At 44.3% G+C, this 20,115-nt stretch overlaps 1 long non-coding RNA gene across 2 annotated transcripts in view; it reads left to right on the top strand.

Annotated features, from left to right (window-relative positions):
- The window catches only part of LOC143810018 (uncharacterized), a 95,674-nt gene extending 88,678 nt beyond the window's left edge, over window positions 1-6,996 (top strand). For both annotated transcript variants that reach the window (XR_013222602.1, XR_013222601.1), the window contains exon 4: window positions 4,374-6,996. This is a non-coding gene — a long non-coding RNA (uncharacterized LOC143810018). The remainder of the gene's footprint in view (window positions 1-4,373) is intronic.
- The last annotated feature ends 13,119 nt before the right edge of the window (window positions 6,997-20,115 follow it).

Genomic DNA, 20,115 nt, shown 5'->3' with positions numbered 1-20,115 from the left:
CTTAGAGTCTTTACTCCAGATTTCCCCATGGCCTTTTTCTTTTTTTGGGGGGGAGAAGACTACAGATAAGTGTTTTTTTGTCTCCCCCTGCTGGCAGTTTGGTGAATTAGTAGGTCATTGTTTGTGCGTTATACAAAGATGTGGGAGAGAGATTGCGTTTTATCTTGTTGTGATGCGCTGTTTTGGTATAATCCTTCGTGCTGATAAAGAAAGCACATGTCAGTTTGCTTGAGACCTTCTGGTTATTGGTGCTTTTAATAGATTTAGATGGGTGGAATCTTCTCTATTTGTTGGTCTCAGCTCAATTCGGAAGCTCCAGGGTCCCCCCAAACCCTCCCAGTTGCAGCTTAGCAATGAATTTCACTTATGGCTAGGTCTATATGTTATCTTGGGCAAAAGCACAGTACTATAGAGGGTATGGTAGTCTTGCAAGTAGTGGGGATTACGGACCCCACACAAGGGTGTTGTTCTCCAGGTTATTCCGCTTTGATGACTGGCGCTGAGGCACAAGGCTTTAATAGCAGAAGGATCCTCTGGGCCTCCCTCTGTCTGCAGACTTCACCCGAATCCCCCAGTACGCGCTCAGGAGCGCCGCAGGCTCACAGAGTTTATAGTGACCGCGATCAGCCACAGCGGTGCAGCTCTCACCTCACCAATGCTCTCCCGTGCTGCGGGGACTCCGCTTCAGCGAGCGGCAGATCAGGACGAGGGTTAAGGGACAGGTGTCTGCACCTCAGAGCTGAAGTCTTATAGCCAGCCAGGGACACGGCATGAGTAGCAGCCCCAGGAGTGTCCCTGGGTGTGGATAGAGCCCAGGGGATAGAGGACTGGTGGAGTGGCGCTGTTTCCCCGTCGGTCACAGTCGGGTTGTTATAGCACTATTGCCGAGTGCTGCTCCCGGGTCTTCTTACCTCTGGCTGCAGCTGCAGGTGATCTCCGGAGAAGCTCCCTCCTCCGCTCGGGACCCGGGTGACACGGCGGCGCAAGCGCTTCCCGGCAGGACCTCCGGTCTTCCCGCTTCTGCTTGCTGCCGATCTCCAGGGAGAGCCTCTCACCGCTTCTGTCCGCCGCTAGCAAGCTCCCCAGCAGCTTCACCTCCTGCTACAGAGTCCCAATCTCTGATTCCGCCTCGGTTGCTCAAGCTGCAACTCCAGGCTGCAGTCTTGTTGGAAGTGCGGGCCGCAACACGTCTTGGGTACCGCGGCACTCACTGGTCACCTCTGAGCCGCCTCCCCAGCGCTTCAGGTCAGGAACCAGGGAGGTAAGTTCAGGCTTCCTCGTCCTCCGGTCCCCACAGAAGGGAGAAAGTGGTTCAGGGTGGGCATTCACGTATGAGATAGCGTGATTCCGGCAGGCTTGGACGCCGCGTGGAGGCCTCTATCACAATCTGCCGCCGGGTGGGTTCAGGGACCCGGAAAGTGGCCAAAATCCACTCAACTAGTCCCCGGGGGACCCCCTCAGCTAACTGTGGATGAAGATGGGTCTCTGGGGGGGAGATGTTAGCTGGATTTCCAGATGGGGCCTTGGAGCTCCGAAATACACGACCAGCTTCTTTGGCTGCAGGCTATGCCCCTGGAACAGGAGAATGTAAATGCCTGTTGCAACAGATCATGCCCCTTGGAATGGAGAGCACAAAGGAAGGGGAAATGTAAGGACGAGAGCCTGCCTCGGCATGCCTTGTCGAGACGAGTCTGGAACCATAGGTGCTGTCACCCAAGTTTTAGGGAGGAGAGTTTAGTGCCCCGGACAGACCTTTGAACTTGAGATCAGGAACGAAGAGGGTATAAGAGGGGAACAATGTGTGGGAACAGGAGCTCAGTTGGCGGGAAGCTGTATTGTGCGGAGGCAGAGTGAGAGCCCTCCCGTGCTGTACAGTCAGGACAAAATAGGCTCAAGTCAGAGAGGCCTATGGAGACTTACCGGAGACTGTAGGAAAAGATGGCTCCTAAGATCCCTGACATCCACTTCCGCAGTGTCACTGAGTATGAGTGAGCCCTCCCCATGACCTGACCACAGGGGGCAAGGTTCGAGATTCGACATCCAAGCCACATTTTTCTTCCTTGCCTGCCAAATCCCTATATAATGTACATGGGAACTCTGATTGTGGAGTCATATTCCTTAGTTGTATAGCTGCCATGGAGTTGGCTTCAGGTTTTGTCCTGATCTCCCATAGGAGCGCGGTGCGAGTGTGGGCCATGGGCATGCCAGGGGTGTGGCCAGGTGTCTGTACACTTTGGCGCCTCCCTGGCTCGGTGATGGACGTGCGGTATATCCAGCGCTCCTGTGGGCTGTGTCTGGTGATGCGGTCACGTGATTGTGCGTGTCCACGCGCCGGATGTAGCTTGTGCATATGCGCGGGCGGCGGCTGGACGGCCTATGGACATTACTATTGGAATGTTTTTGTAAGGAAGGTGGGGATTGGGCCATTTAGATTGGAGCGCCAATTTATTTACTATCTGGTATTGGGCAATGTGATTGTTTACATATGAGGACCTGTTGATTGGCTGAAGGATACCATGACAACCGGGTAGCTTTGCTATGATTGGGATATGCACAGAAGGGTTGCGTCCTGCCCTGATGCTTTGTGTGTTTAATGCATAATTCTTATATGGAATTGTTTTTTAAATTGTCATGTTGATAATACTATACAGTATATGTTGTATACACATTGTAATGTTTTTCTATGTGATTTAGATGTATTTAATAAAGACTGCCCCTTGATGGTGATTGGTGCTGACTTAGCTCCACACTATTTAAGGTGGCCATTTGCACCATATTGTATACTTGACAAAGACCATGCTGGGTCAAAACGTTGTATGACTTGATGGCAGAATAAAGACTTTTCTACTCTTTTTCACCTGGATTGGACGCTGCCCCTTCTTTCTTCATCCACTTCTGCAGTGTCACTGAGTATGAGTGAGCCCTCCCTACGACCAGACCACAGGGGGCAAGGTTCGAGATTCGACATCCAAGCCGTGAACTGAGTGCGGCCGTGGAACATATACTCTCCTGCCTGTATTAGTGTTTTGCCGACACTTAAAAAGAAGGGACTGTTCTCTCTCCAGCATGACCCATCATGGAACCAGGACCCGCAAAAGGACATTCCAGGATCCCCAACGACACCGGAACCCAGGATCCATCTCAGACCAGGACGCCGCCGGATTCTTCAGGTGTTCTGGCCGGAACGCCACCGCTATCTTCACTGAGACTGATCCTCAACACCGCCGGACTGATAAGTTTGATACCTTTGTGCTTTCTTCAACCCTTCATTGCCCCTGTTATTCCTACGCCCACCAGACACAGTTTTAGTATCCGTATCCCCCTCATTTACCCTCTCCCTGTGTGGAGTAACACTGTTTCATTAAATCCCTTTGTTAACCCTTGTTCTGCCTCCGACTATTACTGCATCCTGGTACCTGCTCACAATTAGATTCCTGATGTTTTCAAAGGGGTTCTGGTCTGGAGATTGGGCTGCCCATGACATGGTTTTCGATGTGGTGGTCTCTTAATTTTTGCTAGAGTTGTGTATGTATGTATATATATATATATATATATATATATATATATATATATTTGCAAAGTTTACATAAAATCCAGATATTTGAGGTTTAGCAAAATGCTTCACTTCAAAAAAGCAAGAAATTTGGATGTCTTTGTATTTTTTTTAGAATACAACTTAAAAGATCGTAAAAATGACCTTTAGCAGCTAGAGATTGTTCAGCATGAATTTGATTCTTGTAGGATTTAATTTAATTTCAGTTTGTTCATATTTCTTTGTGTTAATTCAGAGGGATTACAATTCAGCCCTTTGAGTTCTGCAATAATACATTCTTAATATTCCTAAAAAGGTCAAGACACATTCCCATAAAGTTATCAACCTATGTGCTTCCAAAAGTACAGCTCTGAAATAGAACAAAATTTCCCACCTACCCTTTATTACTACGATCTATTTCAGATTTCTGCATTTTCATTACTAAGTTGCTTCTTTGTATTTCGTATTTCTCCAGCTGTTAGACTTCTAATGATCTGCTATTCTTTTTGCCTCTCCCTACTGTACGACTATTCTGCTATGTCTGCCAATATCCTCTATCAATTTTTATGCCACCATTTAACAATGCTCCTCTATGCCTAATTTGCTCCACTGTTCCCCACATTTTGTCATTGTGTGATTTCTTAATGCCCGGATTTCTATTCCTAATGCATATTATTTCACAGCCTGCATTGTTCAGTTCATAGATCTTTCAGGTCAGTTTGTTCAAGTCTGTGCTTCAGCTAGATTATTGGAAGGAATACTTATCTCTTTGTTTGTATTTTTGTGCATCAGGAATCATGTCTTTGTGCTTTGTGTTTACCTTTTTCTTTATTCTTTTCAGAAATAATTGTAGAAGATTATGTTATGTTTGACTTTGACAAAGAAAGCAGCAGCTCCAGCAATGAGAAAATACATAATTCTTCATCACAATTGGGAAGAAGGATGTAAGCTGTCCCAATAGAGATTTCTTTCATTTAAAGAGAAATTGTGCCTGGAACTTGGATCTCTCACCTCAAGGTTTTATTTCTCTAGGATTATTTGAAGCAATTCAATAATTTTTTTCAGTTCTACTGATTTGTCTCAAATTTCTATTCCTCACCTGCAGCAAGTGTAAGACAATAAGGTTACCATTCATCACCCACAATGTATCTAGACACTTGTGCATATTTATTAAAAGTGTCTCCCTTTTAGACAGTGTAAACTTCTTAATCTTTTTACTAGACAAATATGCCAATTTTTTTACAGTGATTTACGTTGATTGATTGTAAAATTTGGTGCAATGTCTGGTATAAATTTACACAATCGTTTAGTTGCACTAGTTTGAGCCAGAAATTTTTGTCAAAATTTTGGTGCTTTTTTTGGTGTTTGGTACCAGACCATGTCATGCCCTTTTACACAAGGCTGCGTCCGTTTGTTGGGTGAACCACAGAATGCTTGTAAAACACATAAATGTGTGCAATTTATATGTATGTAAGTCCTCCTTCACATACATGTGTTTCTGTTATGTGTGGTATCCTTTTTTTTACGGATACCACACATACCAATTATAACCTATGGTGCTATGCATATGTCCGCATTTTTACAAGGACCGTGTCCGTGCAAAAGACACAGAGACATGTCCATTTTTTTTAGAGCAGCACGGATGACGAGGGCCATACCCGTCTATGGATCCATGAAAAACACATACAGAACATGTATGGCATCCATGTGTCCAACGTGTGCCATCCGTGTGCTGTATATGTTTAATATTGCAAAGTATAGGAGAAGCTTTGTAATTTAATAATTTATCTATAATGGATGCATGTATGGCACACTGATGTAATACCTATTACACAGTGATGACACACTGAACCAAAACACTGACAGCAGTACTTTTTTTTTACGGCACTGGTTTTATATGGACGTGTGAAAGACTTTTTTTTTTTTTACCAATATTTAAAATTAAGTATTTTTAAAGATTAAAGCACACAATAAAGGGGTGGCACATACTTAAAGAATTAAACTTTAGTAGGGGAAAATAATAAAACACACAACAGAATATGCAGTGACTATAACAAATGATGAGAAACTATGGTACTTAACTCTGCAAAATGCATCAGTTGATGATTAATTACTGCTTCTAGGCCGAAAGTTGTGTTGTCCCCTGCTGATTTCTACTGCACGGTAAGTACATGTTACACTTGCACCTTACTGTAACAGCCAATCACTAGTGATGATGTGCCATCTATATGGGCCTTACTGATTGTTTCTATAATCATAATGGAACATGTAGTTGTTGAGAACGGCAGAGAATTGGGGTCTTTCACAGCAGAATTCAGAATTTATATAGTAAGTATATGATCATGAAGCATTTTCAGATAAACAATAATTCTAATGGATACCGTACTCATATCAGCACAATCATGTTTACTAGCCTCACTTTAGAGCAGACAGTAATGTAATTGATTTTGTTCACTGTATGTAATTCTTATTATTTTTGATACTTTTATTAGAATATCTATTACACTTTAGACTCTAACACCGCTGAAACTTCTGATCTGTAACACATCTGAAACTGGGCACTGTGTGGAAGAAATAATGAAGTGCCTGCTTTATTTTACAGGTTACTGAGTCAGTTGTGTATTTCTTTTGCCATTTAATTAAAATGACAATTTCCTTAATGCAGCCTTGTTTTCAGGTCATTTACAAATTGAACTGATATCTTCGCAAATGTTTGACCATTTCGTACTTTTGAACAGGGCTTACCAAAAGGGAGCAATATAACTGAAATCTATGCTGTTGGCTAGAATACATTTCATTTTCTGGCACAAGATGTGACATATTAAAGGGAGTCTGTAACTACCAAAATGCCAATTAAACTGCATAACCCCTTTAAAAATCATGCCAAACATATACAGTTTAATGGAATATTTTCCATAAATGGTCCCATATGATAGTTATTATGCGTGCATCGCAAGGATGCCTATGGGGGCTTTTTGACGCACAGGCACATTGCACTTTATGGGTGAGCATTCGTTTTGTGGTTTTCATGTTACAACCTGTTCCACAGCATTGTCATTTCCTTATTTCTTTGTGCCATGTGACTCACATGATGTCCTTGCGATGCACACATAATAACTTTATCATATGTGACCTTCCATTATCAGTACGGTGTGTTTGCGATCAGGATGCTGGAGCGCCATCTGTCTCTCATATGGCACCATTGTATCACTTTGCACAATGCTCTTTGTCTCCTTCCATTTTCTGGATTTGTTCAGAATTTTTCATAAGTGCTAATGTTATGACTTATAGGTTGTACATGTATGTATACATTGAACTGACCTCATGCTAACATCTACTAATTATTTGTTGCACTGTTATACAATTTGTGTTTTTACCGGTCTGACGACCTACTAATATAGAAATTTGTGTACAATTCAAACCTAATTTTTAATGATTCTAATAAAATACAAATATTTTATATGAATGAGGTTTCATTACCATTTTTTATACCTAATTGGGATATTCATGCTCCATTTTTCCATATTGCTCTAACACAAACATGATGTTGTGTTAGGCCTACTAATCAGAAAAAGCACCATGGTTGCCAGCATGTAGGAGGATAATCACAGGGCTCTTTCCTGCTGGACCAGGACATACAACTTTTCTTAATCCTCCCTATTAAAATACTAAAAGGATTACTGTATGTACATAATATGATGGGAGTCCACCGTCTAATGCCTATATGGCCTACAAAGGACTGTTATACTGAATTCTGTAATTTTTCCCCTTTGTGCTAAACCTCATAGACTGCAAATAACTTAAGCAAAGTTGAAATAATAATAAAAAAGTGAAAGATATGTTGTACAAGACAAGTAAAGTATCTGCAACACTAACTATTTGTTAGCTGCTTACCGTTAAATAATGTTCCAATTAAACTCCCACATGAGATAAGAATAGCCATTCTCAGCTATTTTTATTATATTGAAACTTGCATGATGACTGTGTTGGGAACTTATCCGTTCAATAAACATATTCTTGAAGAACATGAAGCAAATAAGCTATGCCTTTACAGGAGCTCTAATCCTTCAGTTGATTTAACCATTTTTTGGTCTTTGAAATCAAGCTTGGGTTAGACCTGTCATTACCATAATGAGGCGACCCATACTTGGTTTCTGAGACTGAAAGAACATATCTACAATAAAACATTTTGCTCTTCAATAAAATCACAATAAAATGGTTGAACTGGTGTAAAATAATGATTAATATTACTAATAAAAAGATAAATTCACAGGAAATTGACTTGGATCAGTTTTATTGAACAATTTTTATTGCTATTCTCAAGGGTTGCAGAAAATCACATCATATGGTCTAGCACAGCCAGTCAGGGACTATAAAAGATGAGGGCAGGAAAAACATCCACCAATTCAGGATTCTACAGCCTAGGGAGAGGAGATCAAAGTGCTCAGCTTATTATTGCAGAATGAGGATATAGAGTCCTAAGTGAGAAAAGTGGTGTACTACTGCATTATTAAAAACATTTAAAATGGGAGTGAAAGTCTCAGTCTGAAAATAATAATGTAAAGTTTCAAGTGATGAGGAGGTGCAGGACCTGCAAAGTCTGTGTGACCATACATTGATTTATCAGTGTTATACTGTGAGAGCAGGTTGCGGGATGCAGTGATGGACAGGAGGCTGAGCAAGAGTTAACAATTTTACTTAACAGGGGAATACTCCACGCAGGGAGGCAAACAGTTAAAGGGAGGGCAAAAACAGTTCAGATGCAAAAAGATGTGCAGAGTCAATGAAAACAAGGGAAAAGAGAGTGGCAGTTCATGTTAGATCAACTTAGCCTGGCAGTCACCTTCCAGGCTGTGGCAATTGTAGAGCAGGCGATGATGCGAACAACGGCTGGTGCAGTGCTGTTCCAGTGGGGTCCTGCAAACAACGGTCCATCTTCTGGCAGCAGTACCTTCCACTGAGCCCCTAGTCCATGAACATATGCGGCTGGAGCAAACAAGGCCTCAGCACAATCAGGGTCTCCGGTGGGCGGGAAAGTGTATGCTGGCATGGTGTGTTACAAAAGTTTATCCAGTACTCGGTTCTTTCTTTGCAGCACGTGCGCTGTACTCACGGTCACAAAGCGCATGACACCTAGATCTCTATCAGCTACAGGGCGCGCTGCACTTTTCTCTCCATGCTGTGCATTGCCTGTTCCCGCCAAGACTGAAGCTCCGACAACCACTGACACGCTGCTTCTCCAGCAAGGTCCTGCAGACCACAGTCCGGCGACGAGAGCAGCAGCGAACAGTCTTGAACTCTGCCCTTGTTCTTAGGCTGGCGTGTGGTGCTTAACCCCTTTCTGACATTAGATGTACTATCCCGTCGAGGTGGGGTGGGCCCGTATGACCACTGATGGGATAGTATGTCATCACCGATCAGCCGCACTCACGGGGGGAGCACGGCCGATCGGGGCTGGGTGTCAGCTGACTATCACAGCTGACATCCGGCACTATGTGCCAGGAGCGGTCACGGACCACCCCCGGCACATTAACCCCCAGCACACTGCAATCAAACATGATTGCAGTGTTCCACCGGTATAGGGAAGCATCGCGCAGGGAGGGGGCTCACTGCGTGCTTCCCTGAGACCCCCGGAGCAATGCGATGTGATCGCGTTTCTCCAAGGGTCTCTTACCTCCTCCTCCCTGCAGCAGGCCCGGATCAAAGATGGCCGCGGCATCCGGGTCCTGCAGGGAGGTGGCTTCACTGCGCCTGCTCAGAGCAGGTGCCGGGAAGCCTCCAGGAGCTGTGCACGTCAGATCGCCGATCTGACACAGTGCACAGCAAAGTGTCAGATCGGCGATCTTACACTATAACATGGTGCCCCCCCCCGGAGGCAATGTTATAGTGTAAAAGAAAATATTCACATGTTTAAAAAATATTTTAAAAAATCCCCCCAAAAATTCAAAAAAAAAATATATATATAGTAAAGTAAAATAACCAAAATTTACTAGAACATTTTAAAAAACAATTTTAAAAAAAGAGAGAAAAACCCTCTTTGCCTGACGCGTTTCTGGAGCACCACAGCGCCCTTAGTCATAGGAACTAATACAACATGGATAAACAGGTTTTTTAAAATTGTTTTTTAAAATGTTCTAATAAATTTTGGTTATTTTATTTACACTGGATGGACGTGCTGGATATTCCCATTTCTCCTCTCTTCTACTTCAGCTGAAAATTACCAGCAGGTACAGCATCCACCAATTACATTTACTTGCAATGGCTCTCAGATGTATGTCTCGGCGTGTCAAGCTTCAACCCTTCCCCCTCCTCCTTTTCTGAATAAAAAAGTTATAGTCCTCAGAATAAAGCGATGCAAAAATAATTATTTTTTCTAAAAAATAGTTTTTATCGTATAAAAGCGGCAAAACATAAAAAAAGATATAAATGAGGTATTGCTGTAATCGTACTGACCCGCAGAATAAAACTGCTTTATCCATTTTACCAAACGCGGAACGGTATAAATGCCTCCCCCAAAAGAAATTCATGAATAGCTGGTTTTTGGTCATCCTGCCTCACATAAATCAGAATAAAAAGCGATCAAAAAATGTCACATACCTGAAAATGTCACCAATAAAAACGTCAACTTGTCCCGCAAAACACAAGACCTCACATGACTCTGTGGACGAAAATATGGAAAAATTATAGCTCTCAAAATGTGGTAACGCAAAAATATTTTTTGCAATAAAAAGCGTCTTTCAGTGTGTGACGGCTGCCAATCATAAAAATCCGCTAAAAAAACAGCTATAAAAGTAAATCAAACCTCCCTTCATCACCCCCTTAGTTAGCGAAAAATTAAAAAAATAAAAAAAATGTATTTATTTCCATTTTCCCTTTTTCCCGGGTTAGGGTTAGGGTTAGGGTTAGGGCTAGGGTTAGGGTTAGGGCAAGGATTAGGGCTAGGGTTAGGGCTAGGGTTAGGGCAAGGTTTAGGGTTGGGGCTAGGGTTAAGGCTACAGTTAGGTTTGGGGCTAAAGTTAGGGTTAGGGTTGGGGCTAAAGTTAGAGTTAGGGTTTGGATTACATTTACGGCTGGGAATAGGGTTGGGATTAGGGTTAGGGGTGTGTTATGATCCTTAGTGGTTGAGGATCACAAATAACTCCAGCTAAGTAACAAACATAGGACAAGCTCTAGGGAGGTGGCAAACTGGACTGACCGCAAATCTGAACCTATCCAAACACACTAGAAGTAGACGGTGAACGTGCCTAAATATCCTAGTCGTCTCAAGCCAGCCTGAGGAACTAACTACCCCTAGAGAGAACGAAAATACCTCTCTTGCCTCCAGAGAAATAATCCCCAAAGATATAGAAGCTCCCAACAGATAATAACGGTGAGGTAAGAGGAAGGCACATACACAGGGGTGAAAGCAGATTCAGCAAATGAGGCCCACTAATACTAGATAGCAGAAAATAGAAAAGGGAATCTATGCGGTCAGTAACAAACCCTTACAAAATATCCACTCTGAGATGTCAAGAACCCCCACACCAACTAACGGTGTGGGGGGGAGAACCTCAGTCCCCTAGAGCAACCAACAAGCGAGGAAATCACATTTTAGCGAGCTGGACAAAAAACATAATGAACACTGATAATCAAAAAATGATCAAACAAAAACTTAGTTTGTCTTGGAGAGACTGGGAGCAAGGTAGACACAAGGAATCTGAAGAGCACTGAATACATTGATAGCAGGCAAGGAACTGAGTATCCAGGAGGGCTAAATAGGAAACCACCCAAGGATAACGAACCAGCTGATGCTGCCAACCTGCAGAAAGACAACACTACACAGTACCACTTGTGACCACTAGAGGGAGCCCAAAAATAGAGTTCACAACAGTACCCCCTCCTTGAGGAGGGGTCACCGAACCCTCATCAAGACCCCCATGGCGATCAGGATGAGCCGCGCGGAAGGCACGAACCAAATCGGCCGCATGAACATCAGAGGCGACAACCCAGGAATTATCCTCCTGACCATAGCCCTTCCACTTAACCAAATACTGAAGCCTCCGTCTAGAGATACGAGAATCCAAAATCTTCTCCACCACGTACTCCAATTCCCTCGACCAGCACCGGAGCAGGAGGCTCAACAGAAGGAACCACAGGTACCACATACCTCCGCAACAAAGACCTATGGAACACATTATGAATGGCAAACGATGCTGGGAGATCCAAACGAAAAGACACCGGGTTAAGGATTTCCAAGATCTTATAAGGACCGATGAAGCGAGGCTTAAATTTAGGAGAGGAGACCTTCATAGGAACATACCGAGAAGACAGCCACACCAAATCCCCAACACGAAGTCGGGGACCCACACCGCGGCGGCGGTTGGCAAAGCGCTGAGCCTTCTCCTGTGACAACCTCAAATTGTCCACCACATGGTTCCAAATCTGCTGCAACCTATCCACCACAGAATCCACCCCAGGACAGTCAGAAGACTCAACCTGACCCGAGGAAAAACGAGGATGGAAACCAGAATTGCAGAAAAAAGGTGAAACCAAAGTAGCAGAACTAGCCCGATTATTAAGGGCAAACTCGGCCAAAGGCAAAAAAGTCACCCAATCATCCTGATCAGCAGAAACAAAACATCTCAAATAAGTTTCCAACGTCTGATTAGCTCGCTCGGTTTGGCCATTAGTCTAAGGATAGAAGGCCGACGAAAAAGACAAATCAATGCCCATCTTGGCACAAAAAGTCCGCCAAAACCTGGACACAAACTGGGATCCTCTATCCGACACAATATTTTCAGGAATGCCGTGCAAGCGAACCACATTCTGAAAAAATAAAGGAACCAATTTGGAGGAAGAAGGCAACTTAGGCAAGGGCACCAAATGGACCATCTTGGAAAAACGATCACACACCACCCAGATGACAGACATTTTCTGAGATACTGGAAGATCCGAAATAAAATCCATGGAAATGTGCGTCCAAGGCCTTTTCGGAACAGGCAAAGGCAAAAGCAAACCGCTGGCACGAGAACAGCAAGGCTTAGCCCGAGCACAAATCCCACAAGACTGCACAAAGGAACGCACATCCCGCGACAAGGAAGGCCACCAGAAGGACCTAGCCACCAAATCTCTGGTACCAAAAATCCCAGGATGACCCGCCAATACCGAAGAATGAACCTCGGAAATAACTCTGCTGGTCCATCTATCCGGGACAAACAGTCTCTCTGGTGGACAACGGTCAGGTCTATCCACCTGAAACTTCTGCAGCACTCGTCGCAAATTTGGAGAAATGGCAGATAAAATCACTCCCTCTCTGAGAATACCAGCCGGCTCAGAAACTCCCGGAGAGTCAGGCACAAAACTCCTAGAAAGTGCATCAGCTTTCACGTTCTTCGAACCAGGCAGGTATGAGACCACGAAGTTGAAACGGGAGAAAAACAACGACCAACGAGCCTGTCTAGAATTCAGGCGCTTGGCAGATTCAAGGTAAATCAGATTTTTGTGATCAGTCAAGACCATCACACGATGTTTACCTCCTTCGAGTCAATGTCGCCACTCCTCAAATGCCCACTTCATAGCCAACAACTCCCGATTACCAACATCATAATTCCGCTCGGCAGGCGAAAACTTTCTTGAAAAGAAAGCACATGGCTTCATCACAGAGCCATCAGAGCTTCTCTGCGACAAGACAGCCCCTGCTCCAATCTCAGAAGCATCAACCTCAACCTGGAAGGGAAGAGAGACATCTGGCTGACATAAGACTGGAGCTGAAGAAAACCGGTGCTTCAGCTCCCGAAAGGCCTCCACGGCCGCAGGAGACCAATTAGTAACATCAGAACCCTTCTTGGTCAAATCCGTCAAAGGTTTAACCACGCTAGAAAAATTAGCGATGAAACGACGGTAAAAATTAGCAAAACCCAAGAACTTCTGAAGACTCTTAACAGACGTGGGCTGAGTCCAGTCATGAATAGCCTGGACCTTGACTGGGTCCATCTCCACAGTAGAAGGAGAAAAAATAAAACCCAAAAAGGAGACCTTCTGTACTCCGAAGAGGCATTTTGAGCCCTTCACAAATAAAGCATTAGCACGCAGGACCTGAAACACCATCCTGACCTGCTTCACATGGGACTCCCAATCATCAGAAAAGAGCAAAATGTCATCCAAATAAACAATCATAAATTTATCCAGATATTCTCGGAAGATGTCATGCATGAAGGACTGAAACACAGAAGGAGCATTAGAGAGTCCAAAAGGCATCACTAAGTACTCAAAATGGCCTTCGGGCGTATTAAATGCTGTTTTCCATTCATCTCCCTGCTTAATGCGCACAAGGTTATACGCACCATGGAGATCTATCTTGGTGAACCAACTGGCACCCTTAATCTGAGCAAACAAATCAGACAATAGTGGCAAAGGATACTGAAATTTGACTGTAATTTTATTCAGAAGACGATAATCTATACAAGGTCTCAAAGAACCGTCCTTCTTGGCCACAAAAAAAATCCTGCACCAAGAGGGGAAGAGGATGGGCGAATATGTCCCTTCTCCAAAGACTCCTTTATATAACTCCGCATCGCGGCATGCTCTGGTATAGACAAATTAAAGAGTCGTCCCTTAGGGAATTTACTACCAGGAATTCAATTTATAGCACAGTCACAATCCCTATAAGGGGGCAGGGCACTGGACCTGGGCTCATCAAATACATCCTGGTAGTCAGACAAAAACTCAGGGACCTCAGAAGGAGTGGAAGAAGCAATAGACACCAACGGAGTATCGCCATGAATTCCCTGACAACCCCAACTTGACACAGACATAGCTTTCTAATCTAAAACTGGATTATGAGTTTGCAGCCATGGCAGACCCAACATCATGCAAATTATGCAGAACGAGAAAGCGAATCACCTCCTGATGTACGGGAGTCATGCACATGGTCATTTGCGTCCAATACTGAGGCTTATTCTCAGCCAATGGCGTAGCATCAATTCCCCTCAGAGGAATAGGAAATTCCAAAGGCTCCAGGACAAAACCACAGCGCCTGGCAAACGACAAATCCATCAGATTCAGGGCAGCACCCGAATCCACAAAAGCCATAACCGGGTAGGACGACAAAGAACAAATCAAAGTAACAGACAAAATAAATTTAGGCTGTATAGTACCAAAGGTGACAGGTTTAGCGATTTTTTTTTAAAGCGTTTAGAGCATGCTGAGATAACATGAGTAGAATCATCACAGTAAAAGCACAACCCATTTTGACGTCTATGACTTTGTCGCTCAATTCTGGTCAGAGTTCGGTCACATTGCATAGACTCAGGTCTCTGTCCAGAAAATACCGCCAAAGGATGAGCAGATTTGCGCTCCCGCAAACGCCGATCAACCTGAATGGCTAAAGCCATAGAATCACTCAGACTTGTAGGGGTGGGAAACCCCACCATAACATTCTTAACGGCCTCAGAAAGACCTTCTCTGAAATTTGCAGCCAGGGCACACTCATTCCATTGAGTAAGCACCGACCATTTCCGAAATTTTTGACAATACACCTCTGCTTCATCCTGACCTTGAGAGATAGCCAGCAACGCTTTTTCTGCCTGATTCTCAAGATTAGGCTCCTCATAAAGCAGTCCAAGAGCCAGAAAAAATGCATCTACATTAAGCAATGCAGGATCTCCTGGCGCCAGAGAGAAAGCCCAATCTTGAGGGTCGCAACGCAACAAGGAGATAACAATTTTAACTTGCTGAGCGGAATCACCAGAGGAACGAGGTCTCAGAGATAGAAATAACTTACAATTATTCTTAAAATTTTGAAACCTAGATCTATCTCCAGAAAACAACTCAGGAATGGGTATCTTTGGTTCTGACATAGGGCTACGAATAACAAAATCCTGAATACTTTGCACCCGTGCAGTAAGATGATCCACACTAGAAGTCAGAGTCTGAACATTCATGTCTGCAGCTGAGCTCAAAACCACCCAGAGTTCAAGGGGATGAAAGAAGCTAAACAGACTGCAGCAAAGGAAAAGCGGGAGGAAGAAAAAAAAAATGTACTCAGGTCTTCTTTTTATCCCACTTCTGCGATGCATTAAACACTTTTTTGGCCTCCTATACTGTTATGATCCTTAGTGGTTGAGGATCACAAATAACTCCAGCTAAGTAACAAACAAAGGACAAGCTCTAGGGAGGTGGCAAACTGGACTGACCGCAAATCTGAACCTATCCAAACACACTAGAAGTAGCCGGTGAACGTGCCTAAAAATCCTAGACGTCTCAAGCCAGCCTGAGGAACTAACTACCCCTAGAGAGAAAGAAAAGACCTCTCTTGCCTCCAGAGAAATAATCCCCAAAGATATAGAAGCCCCCAACAGATAATAACGGAGAGGTAAGAGGAAGGCACATACACAGGGGTGAAAGCAGATTCAGCAAATGAGGCCCACTAATACTAGATAGCAGAAAATAGAAAAGGGAATCTATGCGGTCAGTAAAAAACCCTTACAAAATATCCACTCTGAGATTTCAAGAACCCCCACACCAACTAACGGTGTGGGGGGAGAACCTCAGTCCCCTAGAGCAACCAGCAAGCGAGGAAATCACATTTTAGCGAGCTGGACAAAAAACATAATGAACACTGATTAATCAAAAAATGATCAAACAAAAACTTAGCTTGTCTTGGAGAGACTGGGAGCAAGGTAGACACAAGGAATCTGAAGAGCACTGAATACATTGATAGCAGGCAAGGAACTGAGTATCCAGGAGGGCTAAATAGGAAACCACCCAAGGATAACGAACCAGCTGATGCTGCACCTGCAGAAAGACAACACTACACAGTACCGCTTGTGACCACTAGAGGGAGCCCAAAAATAGAGTTCACAACAGGGGTGTGTCAGGGTTAGGGGTGTGGTTAGGGTTAGCGTTGGGATTAGGGTTTGGTATGTGTTTGGATTAGGGTTTCAGTTATAATTGGGGGATTTCCACTGTTTAGGCACATCAGGGGCTCTCCAAACGCAACATGGCGTCCGATCTCAATTCCAGCCAATGCTGCGTTGAAAAAGTAAAACAGTGCTCCTTCCCTTCTGAGCTCTCCCGTGCGCCCAAACAGGGGTTTACCCCAACATATGGGGTATCAGCGTACTCAGGACACATTGGACAACAACTTTTGGGGTCCAATTTCCCCTGTTACCCTTGGGAAAATACAAAACTGGGGGCTAAAAAATAATTTTTGTGGAAAAAAAAGGATTTTTTATTTTCATGGCTCTGCGTTATAAACTGTAGTGAAACACCTGGGGGTTTAAAGTTCTGATAACACATCTAGATAAGTTCCTTGGGGGGTCTAGTTTCCAATATGGGGTCACTTGTGGGGGTTTCTACTGTTTAGGTACATTAGGGGCTCTGCAAACGCAATGTGATGCCTGCAGACCAATCCATCTAAGTCTGCATTCCAATTGACGCTCCTTCCCTTCCGAGCTCTGCCATGTGCTAAAACGGTGGTTCCCCCCACATATGGGGTATCAGCGTACTCAGGACAAATTGGACAACAACTTTTGGGGTCTAATTTCACCTGTTACCCTTTTAAAATTCAAAACTGTGGGCTAAAAAATAATTTTTGTGGAAAATTTGTTTTTATTATTTTCACGGCTCTGCGTTATAAACTGTAGTGAAACACTTGGGGGTTCAAAGCTCTCACAACTAGGGTTGAGCGACTTTTCCTTTTTTGGGGCCGAGTCGGGTTTTGCGAAACCCGACTTTGTCAAAAGTCGAGTCGAGTGAAATCGGCCGATTATCGCAAAAAGTCGGGGATCGACCGAAACATGAAACCCAATGCAAGTCAATGGGGAAGCATAGTCGGCAGTGAGTGGAGGCCAGGAAAACACCTACAGTGCCCATTTTAATGGCAAAAACATCCATACTTGTTACTGAAGCTTGTCAATCTTAATTTACTTTATAATAATAGATAGGCATTGGAAATTGGGGGTCATTTGGCTAAATGTGTGGGGGGTAGGGCTGGTTCAAGTTTTTAGTGGGCCCAGGAAACGTGGACTATGTCACGGCGGTGGAGCAGTGAGAGGTAAGTATGTCAAGTTTGCAAGTGCTGTGATCCTGAGCAAGCAGGGGGGGGGGGGCCCACTAGTTGGCATTGGCACTGGCACAGGGCCCCTCAAAGTACAGCCGTGTGTTTGCACGGGGGGCCCACGGGGGGCCCTGTGCCAGTGACGTCGCCAACAAGTATGCCCCGTCACCTGATGAAGGAACCTGCACTTTCATCTGCACCTTCCTCTTTGTCCCTGTGTAAGGTGGTATAGAATGCGGGAAGGGGAACCTTACTTTCAGCAGGGTCAGATTTTGACTGCGTAGAGTGCAAGGGGAATGTAGTGGTCTGGGTCAATGTACCAGCAGACTCATCTAGCAGTGGCTGGGCAATGGGCAGGATTAGGAGGAAACACAGATATAGGGTCAAAGAATAAAGTAGGCTAAATGCAGTTCAAAATTGGTAACAGGACTAACCAGGCGGCATTGCTTTGTTCAGTGGAGGACAACTGTAATGAGAGGCTGACACAGTTAGTAGGCCCAAGTAATAAAGTGGGCCAAATGAAGTTCAAAGTTGGTAACAGGAGTAAACAAGCGGCACTGCTTTGTTCAGTGGAGGAGAACACCAAGGAGCGGAAGACACCGTTACTAGGCCCCAACCAAAGTAGTAGGGCAACTGCAGTGTGACATTAAAAAATACTTAATGAGGGCCTGAAGGTTGAAGCTCAGACAAGGAAACCTGGAGGAGAACACCAAGGAGTGGCAGACACCGTTACTAGGCCCCAACCAAAGTAGTAGGGCAACTGCATTGTGACATTAAAAAATACTCAATGAGAGCCTGAAGGTTGAAGCTCAGACAAGGAAACCTGGAGGAGAACACCAAGGAGCGGCAGACACCGTTACTAGGCCCCAACCAAAGTAGTAGGGCAACTGCAGTGTGACATTAAAAAATACTTAATGAGAGCCTGAAGGTTGAAGCTCAGACAAGGAAACCTGGAGAACACCAAGGAGCGGCAGACACTGTTACTAGGCCCCAACCAAAGTAGTAGGGCAACTGCAGTGTGACATTAAAAAATACTCAATGAGAGCCTGAAGGTTGAAGCTCAGACAAGGAAACCTGGAGGAGAACACCAAGGAGCGGCAGACACCGTTACTAGGCCTGTTATGATCCTTAGTGGTTGAGGATCACAAAATACTCCAGCTACGTAACAAAACATAGGACAAGCTCTAGAGAGGTGGCAAACTGGACTGACCGCAAATCTGAACCTATCCAACACACTAAAGGTAGCCGGTGAACGTGTCTAAAATCCTAGACGTCTCAAGCCAGCCTGAGGAACTAACTACCCCTAGAGAGAAAGAAAGACCTCACTTGCCTCCAGAGAAATAATCCCCAAAGATATAGAAGCCTGTTGTGACCCCAATGGCAGAGGGTCTCAAAAATACATACCAAGTCTGCAAACACAAAAAACCAGCTCATAGGGCAGTGGTAACTGGGCTGACCATATATCTAATCCTAGCACCACAAATAGCAGCAGCCGGGGAACGTGCCTACGTTGGTTCTAGACGTCTCGCGCCAGCCGGAGAACTAACTAACCCTAGAAGGGAAAAGATAGACCTTTCTTGCCTCCAGAGAAAATACCCCAAAAGTTGGATACAAGCCCCCAACAAATAATAACGGTGAGATAAAGAGAAAAGACAAACGTAAGAATGAACTAGATATTTAGCAAAGAGAGAGGCCCACTGACTAATAGCAGAATATAGTAAGATGACTTATACGGTCAGCAAAAACCCTATCAAAATTTCCACGCTGGATATTCAAGAACCCCCGAACCGTCTAACGGCCCGGGGGGAGAACACCAGCCCCCTAGAGCTTCCAGCAGAATCAGGAATCACATTTAGTACAAGCTGGACAAAAAATAATAGCAATGCAAATAACCAAAAAACAAGGAAGCAAGACTTAGCTTAATTTTGCAAGATCCAGGACCAGCAGACAGGAGCAAACAGAAAGGAACTGATTACAACGATGCCAGGCACCAGACTGAGAATTCAAGAAGTTTATATAGCGACACCCCTGGACTAACGACCCAGGTGGGTGCCAAACTGAGGAAAGACAATCCCAGAATCATATCACTAGTGACCACAAGAGGGAGCCAAAAAAGTCTAATTCACAACAGAAGCCCCCAACAAATAATAACGGTGAGGTAAGAGGAAGGCACATACACAGGGGTGAAAGCAGATTCAGCAAATGAGGCCCACTAATACTAGATAGCAGAAAATAGAAAAGGGGTCTGTGCGGTCAGTAAAAAACCCTTACAAAATATCCACACTGAGATTTCAAGAACCTTCGCACCAACTAACGGTGTGGGGGGAGAAACTCAGTCCACTAGAGCAACCAGCAAGCAAGGAAATCACATTTTAGCAAGCTGGACAAGAAACCTGATGAATTCTGATAATCAAAAAATAAACAAACAAAAACTTAGCTTGTCTTGGAGAGACTGGGAGCAAGGTAGTCACAAGGAATCTGAAGAGCACTGAATACATTGAGAGCAGGCAAGGAACTGAGTATCCAGGTGAGCTAAATAGGAAAC

This window comes from Ranitomeya variabilis, chromosome 2, assembly GCF_051348905.1.
Source record: "Ranitomeya variabilis isolate aRanVar5 chromosome 2, aRanVar5.hap1, whole genome shotgun sequence".
Taxonomy (NCBI): domain Eukaryota; kingdom Metazoa; phylum Chordata; class Amphibia; order Anura; family Dendrobatidae; genus Ranitomeya; species Ranitomeya variabilis.
Note: the sequence above shows the minus strand (reverse complement) of the source record. Positions and strands in the feature narration are given on the sequence as shown.